The sequence below is a fragment of the Thermobia domestica genome, chromosome 9, assembly GCF_964235325.1.
Source record: "Thermobia domestica chromosome 9, izTheDome1.hap1.1, whole genome shotgun sequence".
Classification (NCBI taxonomy): Eukaryota; Metazoa; Arthropoda; class Insecta; order Zygentoma; family Lepismatidae; genus Thermobia; species Thermobia domestica.
This window is the reverse complement of record NC_137462.1, coordinates 50,784,023-50,801,009: the sequence shown is the minus strand read 5'-3', so window position 1 is coordinate 50,801,009 and position 16,987 is coordinate 50,784,023. Positions and strand designations below refer to the sequence as shown.

The following is a 16,987-nucleotide window of genomic DNA, read 5'->3' as shown; positions in this document are numbered from 1 at the left end:
ATATTTGATTCTAGAGGCTCAATAAATATACACTCTATTTCTCCATGGCCTATTTCATCCGGCTCCTGAAGTAATTCCAATACTTCATGCACTGTTAAGTACCTGGAAATGCGAAGGAACAGTTTCTCTTAGGACGGAGTAATTATGATTTGCCAAACCTTATTGCTACTACGAAAGCCTAGCGTGACCATGTGGTAACATGAATGGTACATGACTCTGCACAACGTTCATGTATGTTTCTTAACACAATACATTATTTACCTAAATATCTGACTTCTTTCTGAATCAAAACGCACAATAATTTGAAATATTGTAACAACAATGTAAAAGTCAAATGAATTCTCACCTTTTATTATGTGCCATTGTTGCAACTCTAGAAGCAGATGCACGTAACTCCATACTAAACAAAGAAATCTCAAGATTGATACTGAAATCGTGTCAAACACATCATTAGCTGAGAGTTGACAGTGCTACATTTGAGTCTTTGTGAAACTAACCAGAGGAAAATAATTTGAAGGTCATCGCGCACAATGTGACCATATGGTAACGCAAGGTTATACCAGGTTAAGAAAACAGGCGTTCTCGATTTCAGTGGATATTTCGATTGCTAATTGACATAGCAAACTGTAATTTTCAGAATAGTAAGATCTAATGCTATTTCATATGAATGCATACTCATTCGAACCGTAAACCATGTCTACTAGGTGTAATTTAGAAATAAGGGGCCAAAATCAAACAATCTAGATCACTAACTTGGGCGATGGCGTAATGCCAACCAACGACTGATTACCGGAAACGGACGCTTTGGCGCTGTAGTAAGGAATAATCCGCTGTGTACTAAAATATAGCCTTACACTTGCTAATCAAATCTATAATATTTATTCTGGTTTAGTTACTTTTAGTTAGAAAAATGGTAATGAGTTTACATACGTAAATACACTGTCCTCGCACAGTAACGTCAGACATTCACACAAAACTACTATCTACACATAACAATATATATACTAAACTACTAAACCAAACAAGCACCATTTAATTACATGCATATTATAGGCAAGTACCTGATATCATATACTTAAAACACACTATTCCCTTGTCGGTATATCCAGTTGGCTCTATTGAACTTTAGGGGACAAAATGAGGAGGGTAACCCTAGGTCCAACTGACCTTACCAATTGTTTACAAAATGATTACTAGAGATTGATGCCCCGGGGGCACCTTAACGAGGTTTATTGAGGGACCCTTCCCCTGAAAGGGGAAAAGGCCCCAAACAAACAATAACTAACCCATTCTCCGCTAGAACTGGTTCAATTTGGATAGAGAAATAGGAGCCCCTTTTTGTTAGCTTAAGCTGCCATTATGATAATTAGTATTACACTACAAAACCTACTACGTACAGGCACTTACTGAATAAAAAAATCACATTTACTATATACAAAATGTACGAAGCAGGTCGTATCTTCCCTAATCCCTGACTGAATTTATGGTTTGAAAGAAAAGTAAAGTAAGATCACACTTCTATACTGTCTATTCTAGTTTGATTGGATGACGAGCAGTATGGCGTCCTAATAAACTGGTTCCCATTTCTCCTTGGTTTTACTGAATTATTATCTGTCCTTAAAAAAAAACAGATTCTTGAGTTCCTAAATAATTATACGGCGTTTATTATATGATTAGATTAACTTTTACCTTGCTTCTCCTCGAATTTCCACCATAAAAATGGTAATCAATTTTAGCAGGTCGTACTCACAAATCGTCCTAGTTAAGAATAATAATATTGCGCCGAAAACGACAGGGGAGGAGAATTCCTCCAATCAGGATGAAATGTTTAGCCGTTGAAATTACAAAACAAATAGAAATCTGTCAAATCCAGATATAACCCGATCTGAAAGTGACTATGGACTAGTGAGAGGGGGTGAGGGAAGGTTTCGGTACCTGACTAAATTCTACATTGGTCTGAAATTAAGAAAATTTATATCCAATGGTGGAACTATATTTCGGTATGACGTCAGAATGATAAACCTTGTAACTATTCAACTTGTATATGCGAAAATGGGATTTACATATAATCAAAATATAAATAAATATGTTATTCAGTGAAAATATGATTTTCTAATGAGACCTTTCGATTCATTACATTCATTGGGAATAAATAAATTGTGTAATTAAACCGAAATCGAATTAAAAAAAATTCACTAGGTACAGGATGAGAAAAAAGTTGCCATTACTCTCAACTGTAATGGTACATTACATATAAGATTGTTTGTCTAAAGTTGACTTTTATATATATTATAGATTTCCTGCAGTTATTTTTTTTATTATTTTTATTCCAAGGAGTGGAGGCTGTAACATTCCATGCCTTTGATATGCTACGACTGACGAAGAATGGATGCGTACAAAATAAAAAATAACATATATATTATTAGTATTAATGTATATAAATTGTTAAACTAACTAGATGTTTATTCTTGTTAATGTGTGGAGGAATTATCTGAGAATAATGTAACTATTGACAACTGGCGAAAAAGAGAACAATTGCTACGCGCGAACTTCTGGGGGCGGGGCGTAACTCGCCGATCCTTACCAGCCAGCGTGACACCTGGTTGCACTGACTAGTGTTCTCATAGGACCTTGGTTGTTTGTTTCGTTGTCGCGATGTCCGCTTCGATTGCTTAAGGTAGTTAGGCTATTTGTTTGAATGGAGCGAGTTGGACAACTTGACGTTCCGTGCCTGTGAGCTTAATACTGTTCGTTATTCTTGGTGAATTGAAAGTTCTCTTATATTTCGTATTTTTGAGTAAGTTTGTAGTGATTTGAGAAGAATTTGGAGAAGAAAAGAGTGGAAATTTTGAGATAAGAAAGTTCGGGAGGAATTTTGGTGGTCAAAGAGGGCAGTGAACATAAAGTGTTTAAGAATCCGTCAGATTTCGTTAATTTTGGTGCTCCAAGAGTTAAATCAAAGTACATTTACGATAGTTTTCTTAGTTGTTACTTTCTCGGAGATTTTTAAAAGAAAATAATAAAAGAGAGACAAAATGGTGGACAAATATGATTTTACTCTATTTCACGGTTCCTGGGTTTGACCTTGTTTCGACCAGTAAATTGCAAGAATTGTCCGTAAATTGCAACAAACTTCCTTCTTGAGTAATTTATGACTTAAATAGTTCATTTTCGTAATATTTTTGAGGAGATATCAGACTATCACTGAACAAAGAATTGCTCTAACTATTGGTTATTTGTCCAGTCAATAGGAGCTAAGTTTTCTATTGAAGGGAGACTGATTGAAGGTAAAAGTCAAATAAACTATACAGATGTAAGTGATACATTTGATTTCTATTAAATATGTAGTCGTGTTACGTGATCTATGTTAATATGTGAGGTCGTCTGTAGAATTGGTTCCATAGAGGAAAATAGTCGCGGACATTTGCCTTTGTTTGTATTAATCATAATATTTCTCCAAATTAAGTGGCGAAGTATAATTCTTAATATTGACAGGGACCACGTGTTTGAAACTCGAACCATCCCTAGATCCAATATTTCATTATCTGAAATATAATCCAATATTTCATTTATATTTTTCTTTGCAGCTACTATATACTGTTTCTTATTGAGATTATAATCATTACTTTCACTCAAATGAATTATAGTCGATTTTTCTCAAGTTTTAAAAAGGTCCAAGATTTTGTATTTTGATAAATGCTCAAAGTTAATAGTCAATTTTTAAATTATTATTAAAGACAGGGTTTGTTCTATGAAATATATGAAGACTGATGTAGACGAAGTTCATTAGCTATGTTTTTGACGACAGAGATTAGGGATTAGGAGTAAACTTGTAAGAGAAGAATTCCAGTTTTTATATTTGTATAGTTTTCCTGATTGTTATTAAATTTTAATTACTGTTTTTCTAAATTGTTTTGATAGATTTGGAATTTAAATATTATTTCAAATCATAAACCAGAGATTAAATTAATTAGTCTGAAATTGGACGAATAATTTGCTGACTAGAAAATGGAAATATCTAATGGTAATCGACTTGGTATTTAAATACTCTGTATATGTATTATTCAAACGTTTTAGCGCATATACACCACCATCACATCGTTTGTTATAAAATTGTTATTTATGAAAAATTGAAACATTGTGTTTTGATTGTTTGATCTGTTTATGTTTGAAGTGTTTACCTTTTTTGATATATTTGATGAGAAATATTGGATCGATTGTCTGCTACTTGCGTCGAGGTGGATTCCTGATTTGAGACACCCCATCAAGCTTGCTGGCAGGCTTCATCCGAGTGAGCCCAGATTCACAGTTTGTGTTATTCATTGGATCGTTAATTTTGTTTATTTGTTTTTTTTTTAAACTCTTAATTTGGGTTCTTATGGAGGAGGCTAGGAGGAAGTAGGCGTTACACTAGGTAAAAAAAAATTAAAAAACTATTTATGAGCTAAAGAGGATAATTTAAATATTACGCAATTGATTTCTTTAGTTATTCGTATAATTACTTAATTCACATTTTCCGTAAGTAGAAGATATACACGCCAATTGCATGCTTTAACATGATTAATACTTTATAAATTTAATTTTCGTCTTACTTGTACAGAGCAATGTGCATGCATTCAAATTCTATAAATTGTTTGCTATTATATTTACCATGGGAACAATATGAATTCTTTTCACAAGTTAAACGCCGAATGTTAAAAGGTGAGTTCTCATGTTGTATAAATATTTTTACTCATTTGGTCTCAGAATGAAAAACCAAAGGTTGAGTTGTGTCGAAATTTCTTAGCCTTCGTAATTGGGATCTCTGGATAGTGAAATTGCGTTCTTGTCATTTACGATCCTATGTCACGTGACTGATCTCATATGAGATCACTGGGACATTGTGATAAAAAATTACATATGTGGTAAAGATTGTAGAAAATCCAAAGTTGAAGGCATAAACAAAAGGGATGAATATATATGATTTTATTTTCAAGTACACATGAACTTAAATACATTAGCTTTCATGCTATGTGTTATTCGTAAAACTACAAGGGATGCTCGATTTGATACAGCAGGATCTTTGTCGTCCTGCACATTCTACTCTCTGACAATAAAAAAATAAATGAAATCTTTGAATTTTACGTCCCACGGTATGTCGGTTACGATAATGAATGAAATGGTGGAATGATGAAAGTGAGAGGAAACGAGAGAACTCCGAGAAAACCCACGCACACGGTGTTTGTCCACCACAAACTTCACTTGGCGGTTGCTGGGATCGAACCCGGGATCTGAAGCACCAGAGGTGAACGCTCTATCACTGAGCAACCACGGCCTCCCCTCTCAGACAATAACGTTGTATTTTTTTGATAAGTAAGTAATTATTCCCATCAAATTGAATGTCACCTATCACAGTAGATCGTAAGTAGCAGAATTCAGAATGAAGCGATTTTGTGTTAGAAGACAACTTGTTATTTCCCTTCGGAAGTACGCAGTGTCGTGTCATATCGTCTAGTTTCCGTAGACACTAGCCAACTATAGAAAACCGCCATACTTTATGCCATAATAACTAGTGGTCAGTACCATTTGTTGCCACCAACATGTACTGAATATTTGACACACAACCAAAAACGAAGGTAAGAACCTCCCATTCCTTTGTTATAAATCTTTATAACATTTGTTGCTCAATTGACATTTTCTGTTTTTCCTTCCGTTAAACGCGTTGTGTCTTTACCAGGAAAGTAACTGTGTGAAACTATGTGGCAATAGTTACAGGACTGTTTTAATTTCACCTTACAACCAAGATTTAATATGTTTTGTCGAAACGATAACTAGAAGCAGTTAGTATTCATCTTGTTGATCAATTTTGCACTAAGCAACGGACAATGTCGCATTCGCTGCTTACTTAGGTTCCTGTCGCTCGAAATTCCATTTCCTTTATGTCTTCTAGCAGTTGAATACTTGTAAAAATCAACACAAATCTACTTTATCAGGTGCTAACATAAATAACGAGAGCAGATCCAAACGCTTACAGCCAAAACTCCCACACTTGGAAAATGTCAAAACGCCCAGGCAAACGGTCATAGCTTCCACACAAAATTTAAAAATCTCCCAAATCCACTAACGGTCATAACTCCGACACTCAACAAATGTCAAAATGACCACTCAATCGGTCATAATTTACACACAAATGGACAAATCTCCCAAATGCACGAACGCTCAAAACACCCTTGTACTTGTTTTTATTATATTTATCGTGTGAAACTTAGAAGAGGTGCAACCAGGTATAGAGATTTACAAACCAAGTGAAATGTACGCATTTTGAAATATCAGCAAATACTTGATTAAGTACTGGAGGATCCGTCCTTCTAGAGCAAAAGATGAAAAAACACTCTATTTGGGTTTCTGCCTTCATACACTAGAAATTATGCTTGCATAATTCCAGAAGGGCCAGACATATTGCTGCGTAAGCAGTTTATGTGTTTCGATTGCTCACAGTATTTCAAACCCACCAGATCTTACTTATGTTACTTCACAAGTGTTACTAACATTGTATAAATAATCATTGAGTTTGATAAAGAAGAAAGTCATAAGTTTCAATGACGGGAACTTTACAAAGAACTTTTAGAAATGAAGATCATATTAATTGGAGAAGTTCAAGAAAGACGTATACAATTTAGATCTCCAAGGGAAGTGCACCAAGCGCGAATGGAGAAGGAAATTTACTCGCTAAAGATATATTTATTTAAAGATCAGTTCAAACTTTTCAAACAAGAAGAAACAGGAATTCCTGACAGTTTATCATCGGCTTAGAAAGTTTATATTAGTAGCTGGTTTCATGCACGATCTGCATGTACTGCCTGCAACTTTTATGAAATTTAAAGGGATATGAAGGTGTCCATGAGGACATTTCAAACTGTGTAATGGAAAAGTTTCTCCGACACTTTGGTACCTATCAGAAGAACTCATTCCGCTTGCTTTGTTGAGGACAATGTTCCTTTGAAAACTAAAAGGAAAATGTTGGATGCTTCAAAAAATAAGACAATGACAAAATACTGAAACGTTCCCAAATTCATGCTGATGTCATTCTTTCAAATGACTTGCAATATTTTGTATCCAGTAACACCATGCGGTTTCTCAACATACTGGATAATACCATCAGAATTTTTGCAAACAGTTCTAACTGCCTCGAAAGAATGAATTCTACAATAGCTTGTTCATTTAAAGTTATCAATTATGTAGCTGAATGTAAGCTTGCGCTGATCGAAGTGTATAGCAAACTCCATAGAAAACAAAAAGATCAAAATCAGTATTTAATCTTGTTAGTTTAGTAATTTAGAAGAAAGTATGTGCTCTCGAACAATTCAACTTTGATGCCTTAAGTTGAAGAAAAAACTGACACTGTATTTTAAACAGTTTTTCAAGTTCTTAATGTATAGTTACAATGTATTTCCGTGTTTTTTAAATATAACTTCACTTGTAATTATATTTTATTATTAATGCATTCCTAGCTTTGGAATGAAAACTTTAAAAGGTTGTAGTGACTTCTAAAAATTAGTTTAAAAAATCAAGAAAATGGAGCGTACCTCAAAAAACATTGGGAAAACAATTCTTTTTAATTATTTAAGAACTACCCCAGTAACTAGACTGTACTTATTGCGCACCTGGGTTTTGTCAGAGGTATCACTTCTCCCTAACTTTCCTGATCCTACTCTATAACCTTTTTTCATTATCATCTGTTCTTTATCACATAGGGCATAAAAGTGGAATGTAAATCAGAACAATTTAGTTTCGTATCTTAATTGTGAATAGAAGATATCTGAGTGATGTTAGAAACTAATACTTCTTGGGCTGCCTTGAATGCTACTGTTGTTGCTAGCCTTGAATGCTACTGTTTCAAAGCACAATTAGAAACTGTGAAGAAAGTGTAAATTTTAAAGGACTAATTTAAATGTAAAATTATGTTAAATATTTAAAATGTGGTTAGTTATTTTATAGTATTATGTTCTGTCACTTACATGAATTTTAAATATTATTTCCTGTAACGTCGTATTATAATACTGTAATATTATTAATGTTTTACTACACTGATTACATTAGTTGTAAGAAAGGAATACAATTTATACAAAACATGTTTATTGACAATAAAAGGAATTTTCAATTCACTTACATAAACATAAATGAAATCAAACTAAGTTAACAAATGTCTAATATACACACCGAAACAAAACGTACATAACACCACGCGTATACAATTAGGTTTGAGATGAGACTGACAATGGCAGTTAAACGGGAGAAACAACCAGTTGTCGTCAGCGCTCCTACTCGTAAGCGTAAGCTTAGCTGAGGAATCAAACGGGTGTTAGCCAAACGGAGCGTTAACGTTTCGAAAATATCCGCTGCGGCTACCAGTACAGCTCGCGATCGACCATTTGGCGATCACTGATACAATATTTTGAAGTTAACCAATCTTTCTTTTTTATAGACAATACTGAAATTGATTGCTATGGTTCTCAATTATGTTCGTCCATTTCAATTTTGTTTTATTTGCAGTACAGAAATTTGTGGATTAAATATCGTAGTTAAATTAAAATACGGAAAATCAAAATTCCGTTTCAACATGTATAGTGTGAATGTGAAGAAATGGACGTAAACAGAAATTCACAACTTAAACTTTACAACTGCTATTTGGCAGAGATATGTGTTTGAAGTTTATTGAGCATGTTTTAACGTATGTTATAATTCTATTTAATTATTGTTTTATATTTTAAATTTAGATCTATGAGATTAATATTTCGATTCAAATTTAGTTTTCTTACATTCTTACGCTTTGTAGTATTCCATGACACTCGTAATTGTATTGACTAAACGGATGTACATTACTTACGAAATTTAGTCTACCAGACTCTCCCGAATGGAATGTGAGTTAAAGCAAGGTTTCACTGACCAGCTACATGAATTTGGTTAATTAAAAACAAATGTGTATCCTATCTGTAATGATGGATCCGTTGAAATGTTACTAAAGTCTTCAGTGTTAATTTATAAATAATCTCGTATGCACTCTTTCAAATACATGTAACATATATTTCGTAGTAAGGAAATATCAAACACATTGAATGATAAAAGATACATATACTGTATACTTTTATATATATACTGTACGCTCATATGAATAAGAAACTGCATGGTCATAATAGGTTAATAAATTTAACTTCAATTTGGTAATCAATTTTTATATTATGGCTTAGAGCTTATGTCCTTTACGTTCGGGAATATGGATACAAAAATATATTTTCGATAGTGGATAAGTACATAGGAAAAGTAAAGTTTGACTTTCTCTAGATAATACTATACAGGCGGTTCGTTCTTAACATTATATGGTTTGCGGAAGTTACAATTGGCATTGTTGTGTACCTAGATAAAAGGTAATATCCAATTGAACTACGTTACAAATTGTTATCCGGGTTCAGTATATGTATATATTTTTTTGTAAATATCTAGATTTCTACTTCTTTCCAAACTTACTAATCAACCTTCCACGTTATGAATAATTTAACTTTGGTATGAATCGTGAATCCTGTATTGTGTATGAGTGTAACTTCCTTACAGTATCCTCGAAATGTATATTGATTTTTCCATAGATCACAAAATTACTAATTTTTCTTTAAATAATACACAACGGTCTTTTAATAACGGAATTTGTTTCTCTGTAATGATTTGAAAGATTATATGTAAGTGTTTCACAAAACCAGTGTACAAAACATTTGGAGGTCCGCTGAACAGATAGCGTAAACGATTGAGTTACTATGAAATGTAGGAAATTATTTCCATACGATAAAGGTCAGTAATTATCTCCAGAACGAAATTGTGGTGAGGTAAGGTAACACCGAGGCATAGTTTGCAAAGAGGGGAACATGAGTTCCTATTTTATCCTCGATCAATACGAAAGTGCATTCCTTATGACGGCATATTACTTAGGTAAAATGTACTCAAGTTTAAACTATTTCATAATTATTATTAATAACACGCGAATTCCATAGGAAATAATAAAATCCAATGACTTATATGGTGCCACGCTTATGAGAAGTGTTATAAGAAAAGTGGTAATTATTTTGATAATAAAATGCCACCTTATTTTCCGATGTATTTGTGTGCTGGGTATTATATCAGTATACCGAAAATTCTTAGTTACCCCAATAATGATAACACCATATTTAAAGTTATATTCAGCGCTAGTACACTGGTTGAAATTCTAATCATTTAATATAATACAAAGTTTGTAAATCTGAATTTCGCAATCTCCGTTAGGGAAAAATTACAAAAAGATATCTGTAAATAGGTGAAGATAATTGAAATGAACATACTTTGTGCAAAACAAAATTTCCTAGGAGAATTTCTTATAAAACTGGATGTAAATAGGACAATACATCTAAAGTGTAAAGCACGAACATAAAAGTAATTACGTAAATTCACAAAATTCTACGGTTTACATGGAGAATGGAAAATCCGAGGTAATGATTTTACCCCTCCTTCTAGAATAAATGGTAGATATATTCTTACGTTTTTGGAATATTAAACACAAAATTGTAAACCTAGTTAATTACGGCTATTGAAACAATGTGAAAGACAATCGTAATAATAGCAAGGTAATTATTATTCACTATATGGGAAGATCAATATGTATAAACATTTATAACGTGCATACCGTTATGAAAAAATAATAAAACGAGTTCATATTGCTTATCTTTAATTGCAAATGTCAAACTTATTGAAGTAGGCAGAATAAATGCAAAGAATGTGAGCTCTACTATTAACATAAAGCAAAAAATAAGATTTTGAACATCTCTTATTAATAGATTTAAAATGTGTTGTGGATAAGTTGCTTATTTCCACAAATTGTGATGGACATGGAAGTTCTGAAAATATAATCTCAATGATACAACCGTGAATATATGATATATATAATGAAGATGCCTAAATTTTAAACAAGTAGTTGATCAAAACTCACCTTAAAAGCGAAAATTCCACACACTATGCTAGTCGACTGGGAATAACTATAAAATTTAGGCTGGGGAATTTATTTCTACTAGGGAAAGAATTTTTAACAACGAAAGCTTTAAAATATTTTTAAGTAACTACCTGGAATGTTATTTCAAAGGAAAGTAGTTATTCGTAACAGATAGCGGATATTGTTAAATCGCGCAGTAGATGTACAATAAAATCTAGTTTGGGACGTTGAATATAAAATAAATCAAAATTTTATTGAAAAAGAATATTATTGGAAAAGATGGCAAGCAATCCCTTGAAACGTAATAATAAGAATCACAATTTTGTAGATTAAAAAGAAAGCTAACTTTAAACCAAAATACAAAGAATATGATTATCAAACAAGAACTCAAAGCAATCGAAAAATTTGGTAGGTTGTCAAAATGATTGTAAAGCAAGCATTGATTTGATAGCACAGCTTTGGTAGTAATAAAATAAGAAATTCGGTAGGCATCAAGCAGAATGTTGATTTAGGAAATTAAAAACATCTAAATCTGTATTAACAAAGAAATTCTATGTTAATTGAGATTCAAATAAGAAAAATAGAAATATAATATATAGTTAGTAGAGCTAGCGTGAATTTATTAACCAGATTAGTAGTAAAATCCAGGCATGAAGGAAAGTTATTAACACTTTCCCTGGCAATGCGCATAGAGTGAAACATCCGTGTCCTGGCAGACAATTTTGGGCTTTTCTGTCTGTGCACGTTTTTATTGTATTATACCAAGATACATCAAAATAAATTGATATGATTCATACATTTCGGTGAGGAACAACATCAGATATTATTAACCATCCCTCTCATCTATTCTATATTATCCTTTCCCCTATCCTGGATTATTCACCAGATAGTCTAGAATATATCGAACTTTGTATAATCTGTCTTTACAATCATTTGGTTTAACATTGTCGGCAAAATATAAAAAATTTGATATTTGCTGGAAACGACGTAATGACATTTGTTGACCATACCAGGGAGTTTAAAAGCATGCTCTGGTTGACCAATAGTCTTCAATTTCCGGTCGTTGATCAATTCCAGTCATAAAAACTATTCCCAAACACTTCCACATTTCCCTAGCTGTTACATCTTTATAGTTACGGTCCTGACACTGGTGAGACAGATCATAAGTATCCAGATACTGATGAGCATACCAATTTGTTTAAATGGTAATGTAGTTTACCATACTATAATCGAAGAACTCCTTCATATACGACAAAGGACTGCTTTTGTTTTTCACGTCCATTTTGATCCCGGAATCCCCACTGAAATCAACAATATGTGGTACGCTATAACTCTTCTCGCATGAAGATGAAGTATTTGGTATTTGTGTGCGCAAATTACTTTCGGAATCAATGTCAGTCATATTTTGATCATTTTCACACACAATTTTCTCCTCCCATGCATCCTCATCACTGTTGTATTCTAGTTCTGGTATCATCGATTTATCGCCCCTGACATCATCTACACAGAGTTCATTTATTACTTCTGAAAGTTCATCAACTGGAATCACCTCTTTCTTGCGTCGAGCAGCCATTGCAAATCAACTGATTACATTACTTCAACAATGAATCAGTCTGCCTACACACACACAAAGTAAGACACTTAACGCTTACCCATAAGTAACAACATTTACGAAGTGTATTATGTACGCACAACCGACGTCTGCAGCTTTGCAATGTTGCCAGACCCAAATAAATGTAACACAATCTCAAAGCGTGAAAACACGCCGACGCCAGGGAAAGGTTGGAATGTCGCCGGCGTGTTAACGCGCCGACGCCAGGGAAAGTGTTAACAACAATGAAGCTAGTGCTGTATACATATTATAATGAAAGAAATGAAGTAAAATTGTATCCAACTAGTTCGTTGAAAATTACAATTTTGTACTACCTAGTAATTGAATACATAATAATTTGATGATCCTGCTAACTCCTATCGAATGGTTAGACATTATTCTTCAAATGATGAAAGAAGACGAATATCGAAGAGAAATCAAGCAAAACAAGAAATAGGAATTTCTTCACACACAAAGATGGCATAAAGCGAATAATTGTTTATTGGATCTTACATGTAAATAATTAATATTTTGAAAAAAAACAAAGACTTCTGTAGTAAAGTATTTCTCATTCATATCGAATATGATGCTTACATCGTAAACTACGAGCTTACATAATAATTATTGGAATACTCTTAGTCTTTAATGGAAGCAATCATAATAAAAATATCTGAACAACCTAATAAAGAATTAGATCGTAAGAACACGCAACTAAAAACATAAAAATCAATTAGAAAGTCATGGTGGTAAATCAGAGGAACATGTGAGAAAAATCATTCTAGAATATCCATATATTGATTAAATGACAGATTCCTAGAAACGAAACAATATAATTTAGAGCCTCACAAAAATGTTATATGTTACTCAATTCAAAAACAAAATATATAGCATTAACCTTTTACAACACCTACAATGGTTAACATTTGGATAATAATTTATGTTGCACGTTTTATTTGTATATTTAAGGAAAAACGTTCGATTTTATGAAAAAGAAAGTTAATCACTTTTAAAGATTACTTTCCGTCATATATTGCTTCCTTTTGTGTCAATGCAAACTATAAACTGTAGTGCTCACAAACATAAGTATAATCATTGATTAGTAAAATACAGATATGATAAAATATTGCATGAGTTAAAATCCTTACAGGTTATTTTTAATTGAAGCGCAGCCTAAGTATTTTTGAAATCCAAATTAAATGATGTAGTTGTGATCATAAATATTTGGTTCTAAATAACAAGAAAAAACTATCCATCTTAAAACCGTAAGCTATAGCTGACAAAATCGAATACGTTATGCCTAGCCAAATACAACAGGATATTCTCTGTAAACGCATCTATTATTAACATTTTATTTACGATGTTCTCATGTGTTGTTTATTAGAAACGACTTACAAACACAGGAATTAGAACTTTATAATATTGCTATGAACGAACATCATTATAGTGTGCATCTATAATTAAAAACTAGATAATCGCAAAAAATTAGTATATCTAAGTATCGGATAGTATAATAGCAAAATAATTGAATTAAAATTTTCCAATCTTATTAAAACGCGCATGTGGTAATATGATATTCTCCTATTGACTTGGTATACACATTGAGTTTACTTAGTTAAGAGAAATGAGAGTTTTGGATTACATGTTTTCAACTATAACTTATTATATTCGCCAAATAAACGCCAGAGAACAATTTTAAAAATCATTAAAAAAATCAGTATAATAAAGAAATGTATCATTATGAAATCTAATTGGTAATTTCGATTTCATATATCTGTAAATACATAAACTACCTTACCATGTAAATAGGGCAGCAGGAGTTTAACACAATTAATGGCTTCAGTCAATCGTAGAAATATTTAGTTCACAGCTTTCTTAAATACAAGTTTTAATAAGCATATGAAGAATTTGTAAATCTCATTTATGTGTTACACCTAAAACGCAATGTATGTCTATTTACATTCAATAAATTGTCTCTATCACATTTAGTATGAAAACAATAGGAATTATATTCAAAGGTTCAGTTCAAATGTAAAACCCAGGCATTGAATGATTTATAGGCATGTTAATAAGCAGAAATTACACAGCAGAATATTATAAAGATATTCGTAATTTTAGCTGTTATTCATATTTTATTTTCCGTTAAACAATATGCATTTCTAATGTTTAATAATAATCAATATGTTTATATCTTGCATTATTTATATTAAATATTATTTAAAACAAAGCATAAAAATAGATTTAAACGTTGATCAAGAACTTAGCTTTCATGATGGTAACATATTATTAACAATCACGAAACGCAATATTTTTGCAATATGTATGATTACCATTTCAAAATAAATAATAAATATGCATGCTCAAAAATGTAATGACACTTGAATGAATCAGAAAAGAATGGAAATAAGTTTCGCTTTAAAGTATCATATTTATAAAGCAAACATATATAAATGTGTTTAATTCGAAAATGAGAATTTCAAAACATTTATGAATTTTTAGTTGCGTAATGATCAAGATGAAACATTTATATATTTTTAACAGCAATTTATCGTGTACATGGATTTTGTGAAGGATATCTGGTATCCGTAGCTTTTCTGATTATAACTACTCTACTTCTTCTTATTATCACCGTCTCATAATTACTAATCCTTATTGTACACGCAAGATACCTTACTATGTAAGGTCGCGGGATGTTAATCTCACTACATAACGATACTATGATTAATCGACTCGATTTCATATATGAAATAAATACTCAAGCAGAGAAATCCTGTATCGGAAGAATTTTGTTACTAAGCGCGTTAAAATTTCGAAATTGAAAAATGTTTGCAAACAGTTTGAAGTAATACCTTTCATAATACGCGGTAACAAAGTATACATTTGGCAACATAAAAGCAAAAACTAAGGAGCAGATGAACGGTTATGCATTTTAGCAGCGTCTTACAACTTACAAATTGCCTTCTGTTGGGCACACAGGGTCGATAACATGATAAAACGTATTTGCCAATCTTATTCGACTGTATTACCATTCAAATGACACTTTCCTGTGTGGGGACCTTCAGATTGATCAATGGCATTTGTCCCCGAAACGCTTATCCACTGAACTAACGTTAATGGGACTCCGAACCCACTCGGCCTCTGCTTATGTATGTTGCATTCAATATCTCATCGACAGCCTTTTTATAGTTTTTAACAGGTATTAAAAGCTATTCTCTTAAAAAATTGGCAAACTTCAGGTAATAATTTATGATTTTCAGCAATAAATGTAGCGAACAAAATAAATAATCGGCTAGAGACGATGTACGAAAACATTTGTTTGCTTCAAAATAAAAGCAAACTTGTTCATAGTTTTAAGCGCACATTCCCCTAACATTTTGTGGCCTATTTTTTCGTAAATATATTCAAGTATTTTCTGGAGTTTGGCTACCATTTTCGCATGATCAGCATTTCAATTGGGTGACAAATAAAAAATAAACTTGGCAAACGATAATGTTCAGAAATATTTTTTCCCCAATGCATAAACATTGGTTGAGAGTTATCGGAGTACCGTTCAGGTTAGTTCCGCGGCCGGTTCCTTTGGTGGTCCGCAGTGTTTTTGAAGCAGCAAATCCACGCGATTTATTACAAATGAAAGGCCAGTGATGTGAACTGACATTCGAATCAACAGTCAGTGGCAGTTTGTGGTGGAAAATATATTGCATTCAACTTCAATTTAACAATGAACTGGTTTTGGTTTTCCACATGTACAAGTATGTTGGAGTGCGTAAATTGCATAATGTTTGCTGTGCAGCTGATCTTTGCAAAACATTACATTGGCGACAGTATTTTTTGAGAAAATATAGGTTTCACTCCTGTTTCCAGAAGGCAAGTACAACACAATATATATTATCATGACTAATTATGAATAACACAATATTCCTCATTGAATTTTGAATGCTTTGCGAAACGTTTCGAAATCAAATGTCATTGTTCAGTTTGAAGCTGACCACACGGTAAATTGATACGATACATTCGAGTACGGATATCAAATACATTTTATTAACTCATGGACCCGGTGTGCCAAACATCAGTCAATTTGCAATTTGTAAAACGAAATTATCCCTCATCCCCTAGAAAATAACTTCCCTTATCTCTCGAGCGGCATACCTTTTTTAAACTAATCTCTTACAAGGGACACCCAAGAAAACACCCTCAAAAAAACATGTAATGTATATCTATAGCAATTGCTACTTTCTATTTTCTGCAAAATCAGTTCAATTTTGAACGTTTATCGTACGTAATTCAAACGCTTGCAAAAAAGAATTTCCCATTTTGCGTAATTGTTTCATATGTATAAGAGAATCGATTTAACATAATATTAATATGAAGTCAGTAAAAACTCGTTACCTTCCCTAGTTAGTAATGTTAATTGC

General features: G+C 32.5%; 1 long non-coding RNA gene across 1 annotated transcript in view; it reads right to left on the bottom strand.

The window, feature by feature from the left end:
* Positions 1-14,447, bottom strand: part of LOC145693991 (uncharacterized) — a 58,201-nt gene extending 43,754 nt beyond the window's left edge. Inside the window, exon 1 of the long non-coding RNA XR_014132877.1 lies at positions 14,374-14,447. This is a non-coding gene — a long non-coding RNA (uncharacterized LOC145693991). The remainder of the gene's footprint in view (positions 1-14,373) is intronic.
* Positions 14,448-16,987: the final 2,540 nt, after the last annotated feature.